The sequence below is a fragment of the Chrysochloris asiatica genome, unplaced genomic scaffold (assembly GCF_000296735.1).
Source record: "Chrysochloris asiatica unplaced genomic scaffold, ChrAsi1.0 scaffold00001, whole genome shotgun sequence".
NCBI classification, from domain to species: domain Eukaryota; kingdom Metazoa; phylum Chordata; class Mammalia; order Afrosoricida; family Chrysochloridae; genus Chrysochloris; species Chrysochloris asiatica.
Window position 1 is genome coordinate 4,423,646 of NW_006408519.1, and position 4,833 is coordinate 4,428,478.

At 41.7% G+C, this 4,833-nt stretch overlaps 1 protein-coding gene across 1 annotated transcript in view; it reads right to left on the reverse strand.

The window, feature by feature from the left end:
* The window catches only part of DPYS (dihydropyrimidinase), a 129,560-nt gene that overhangs the window by 101,876 nt on the left and 22,851 nt on the right, over positions 1 to 4,833 (reverse strand). The window lies entirely within an intron of this gene.

Here is a 4,833-nt window from a genome sequence, read left to right on the forward strand (position 1 = left end):
GGTTGGCTCAGGATCAGGCAGTGTTTTGTTCTGTTGTGCATAAGGTCTCTATGGGTTGGTACCAACTCTATGGCACCTAACAACAACAACAAACAACAATATGAGTCCTGATGTGGTGCTGTGGGTTAATGTGCCAGACTGCAAAGCCATTTGAACTGCAAAGTCAACCATCTTTCTTATAGTGTCACCCAGTGCAGTCCAAACTCCTGGAACCCCTTTAGTGACACCACTGGAAAGACGGAAGGACTGGCTAAAGGTATAAAAGAGATCAGACGCATCACTCAGGACAGTATTTTTGGAGAAAAATTAACTTTAGTTGTGGGCCATGAACCTTGCTATTAGGTTTGCTGAACTATTTGTTAAAGATTGACTACTTGTTTTATATTTACTTAGTGTCTAAAGCCCAATTTTTGGTGTTGGGGGGTGGAGCTGGGGCAGAGGTTACCTGGTAATCCTCAAATCAAATCACCTTTGTGAACTTTTTCTGGTCAAAAGATCTCTGAATTAAGTCCAGTGTGGATAGGGAAAAATCACGATGTTGATTTAGATCACAAGGAAAAGTTTTTTTCCAAAACACACCCACAAATTTATATGGTGGAGGAGCTAACTTCCCTCAAAGCCGTCTTTTCTCTTTGAACCGTATTGTTATTTTTGTCATGGCCTAAGTGTTTAACAGCCAGGTTAAGCTCTGCCAGGACATGGTTAGACCAGACAGTCCTAATAGCAGACAGTACCGGAAGGGCTCCTAAGTGTGCAGATAGTGGGAGGCCACCTCGAAGCTGCCTGGTTTGGCCCTTCCCTTTCCAGTGCACAACAAGGCAAAGAAGAGTTAGGAGAGGGAAACTAGAGAGCGTCTAGTCTTCAATGAAAAATAGCGTATTTGTTGTTTTTCCCCTCCAGAAATTAAACATTTTAAATTGAAGTCATTGAGAAAAAGATAGATCAGTACGTTTAAAATTGTATTTATAGATTGTTATGGCATCCTGGTGTGGCACTGTAGGGTCCGCACAAGGTCGGCAGTTCAAACCCACCAGCCAACTCCTTGGAAGCCCTATACAGGGTCGCTATGAGTCAGAACTGACTTGGCAGCACTTAACAACAGCAGCATACAATCCTAGGAGTCCTGGTATGACACTGTAGGATAAGCACTGGACTGCTAACTGTAAGGTTGGCAGTACAAACCCACCAACTGCATTTGGAAACCCTATACAGGGCCACTATGAGGCAGAACTGACAACACTTAACAACAACATACAATGCTAACATTATATTTTCACAATCATGAATTAAATGTTAGAAAAGTCTATTGCAAATGACCACAAAGGCTTCATCCCATCATCTACTATGTATTCTCTCTCTCTCTCTTTTTTTTTTAACATTTCTATTTTAAATTTATTTGATGGTCTTTTTTTTTTTAAAAGTTTTTATTGTGAACTGAGCGATAGTTTACATGGGAGAACATCAGCTTTACACCATCATTTCACTGCAATGATTGCAATCTCCGTGCATCATCATTTAACTGTATTTGCTTCCATTCCCTCTGTTTTGTTTGTTTGTTTTGTTTTGTTTGGGGGAGTGGGAGGGATGCACACAAAAACACTCAGGAATATATAATCATTTAAACAACCAAAGAGCACATTCTGAAATCCTGCCTCCTGGCTGCCAGCAACCAGACCCTCTCTTCCCATGAGTCCAGAGTCCTCAGTTGCTCCCTCTCTCCATGTCCCCATCTCTGCCTCCACCTCTGGTGTCGCTGCCTCTCTGGATAGGGTCCCACATTCCGCTTTTGCTCTTCTTCCTTGATGGTCCTAGGATTCTGTGTTTCTGGACTGCAAGATTAACTACTCCCCCGTTTTTGCTACAAAACTTCTACCTTTACAGTTGTGATAGTCACAATTAGTCATGATAACATTTACTCACTGTTGAATCATAAGAATCTTATCCCATCTCTTTTCACCAGATTCTCTTTTTAGTCTAATTTTTTTAACTTGATCATGCTTTCACAGGATTCACCGTTCAAAAGGTACTGAAGAATGTGCAGTAAAAAGACTGCCCTGAACAACTGTCCTCCACATCCCCAGGAGACGACCAAAACTACCAGTGTCTGGCATTGACATTACCAATGATAGTCTCTGTATCTATTCTATGTATCTATAAGCAAGAATGGATTTCCCTTTGTATCAAAGTATTCTGTATTTTGCTTTTTCTGACTTACATATCTTGGTTATACTCCACCCACCTCAGTGCAAAAGAGCTTCAGGTACAATATTCTACTATAAGTCTTCCATTGTAAGACTGTGTCATCCTTTTGCTGGTCCATTATTAATGGACATTCAGGTTATTTCCAGTATTGTTGTTTTTGTTGTTGTTAGGTGCCATTGAGTCAGCATCAACTCATTGTCATCCTATGCACAATAGGAAGAAACACTGTCCAGTCCCACACCAACCTCACAATAGATGTTAAGTCTGAGCCTATTGCTGCCCCACTGTCCTAATAATTTCCAGTATTATACCTTCTTGGATCAACTATCAGCACTCACGAAAGCAGCAGTCAAGAAATCAAATGACGTATTGCATTAGGCAAATCTGCTGCACAGGACCTTTTTAAAGAGTTGAAGAGCAAAGATGTCAGCTTGAGGACTAAGGTGTGCTTGACCCAAGCCATGGTATTTTCAATAGCCTCATATGCATGTGAAAGCTGGACAGTTAATAAGAAAGACCGTAGAATAATTGATGCTTTTGAGTTCTGGTGTTGGAGGAGAATATTGAAAGCGACATGGGCTGCCAAAAGAACCAATAGATCCATTTAGGAAAAAGTATAGCCAGAGTGCTCCTTGGAGGCCAAGATGGCCAAACTTCGTCTCTCATACTTCAGACATAGTGTCAGGAGGGACCAGTCACTGGAGAAGGATCTCATGTTTGGTAAGGTGGAAGGACAGAGAAAAAGAGGAAGACCACTAATGAGATGGAATGGCCAAGGGGAAGCATCAATGGACTCAAGCGTGGCAATGATAGTGAGGTTGGCCCAGGATCGGGCAGTGTTTCATTCTGCTGTGCATAAGGTCACTATGAGTCAGTACCAACTTGATAGCACCTAACAAGAACAACAACAACCTTTACAAACAATGCTGCAACTTAATACCTTTCCCACTAGTGTGAGCATATCTAAAGGATATAGTCTTAGAAATGAAATTCTGTGTCAAATTAATCTTCATGTTGCCAAATTGACATTCACCTAGCTATAATGTGTTATCTAACTTTTTGCTCCTTGCCATCTAATAAGAGAAAAACGCTATTTCGATATACATTTAATTTGTTGTCTTTAGTTTAACAAATGAGCTTGTACTTGTTCCTGAGCCTTTTTGTTGTTGTTTCTGTTGACAATATACACCGCAGAACGTACACCAGTTCAACAACAGCTACATGTACAATTCAGTGACACTGACTACATTCTTGCTGTGTGCAACCATTCTCATACTGGTTTCCTGTGTTGTTCCTCCCCCATTAATATAAACTCACTATTACCTGAGGCTCCTGTCTTCTGAATTGCTGCTGTTGGTTTAATCTCATGTCCTGGAGTGGTGCTGTAGGATAAGCACTGGACTGCTAACTGCAAAGTCAGTGGTTCAAACCCACCTGTTGCTCCTTGGAAACTCTTTACAGGGTCAGTATGAGTCAGAACTGACTTGATGGCACTTAACAAGAAAGTAGATCTTAAGGTGCACTGGTGGTGCTGTGGGGTAAGCATTGGGTTGCTAACCTCAAAGTCGGCAGTTCAAACCCACCAGCTGCTCCAAGGATAAATATGGAGGCTGTCTGCTCCCATAAATATTTAGTCTCAGAAACTCTATAGACGGTTGCTATGATGGGTTTGGCGGTGGTGGTGGTTGTTATGTGCCGTGGAGTCGGTTTCGACTCATAACGACCCTATATAGGGTTTCCGAGGCTGTAAATCTTTACAGGAGCAGAAAGCCTCATCTTTATCCCGCGGAACAGCTGGTAGTTTCGAACTGCCGACCGTGAGGTTCGCAGCCCGATTCATAACCACTATGCTACCAGAGCTCCTGATGTTGGGTTTAGGTAGATCTTAAAAAGAGCATAGTGTTCAAGGCAGACATTCTTCCCTAATCAAACCAAATTATTGTTTGATTTTAAGAAAACTTCAGGGATATTTTTGTTTTGTTTCAAGATGATCTCAGGGCAATAGTTTTCGGGGGGACATCCAGCAACAGAGAAAGAAAGAGAATTAGGACTAGGAGGATATGGAACGTGGGGCTAAATGCCTCCACGATTCATAGAGACCCTGTATGACAGAAGAACACTGCCCCCATAAGGCCTCCTCTGTCAGGAGACCAGAAAATCCGGATACTGGCCAGCGACCATTACTGCACACTTCAACTAAAGCTTCTTTAGAGAAATCCTGATGAAAACGTGGAAAATGTAAAACAGAATTTCAAATTTTCATAGAATCCTGACTTCCTGAGCCATTGTTATGTCTAATTCTTTGACTGGAATGTTTGTATCCTTGGTTCCATTTTTCTATTGGGTTGTTTATCTTTCACTTACTGATTGGCAAGATCTTTTAAAGTACTAGAAAAATTAAGCCTTTGTGGAAGAAGCCCTTGTAACACATGGTCAAGTGAAGAGTTGTGGCTTGAACCCAGCCAACAGCTCCAAGAGAAAAAGACCTGCCAATCGGCCCCAGTAAAGTTCTTTGTGGTTTTGTGTGATTCCGTTGGATTCATAGAGACCCTATGGGACAGAAGAAAACTGCCCCCATAGGTTTCCTAAGCTCTAATCTTTAGAAGGGAGTATGGTGGTTGTGTTTGATAA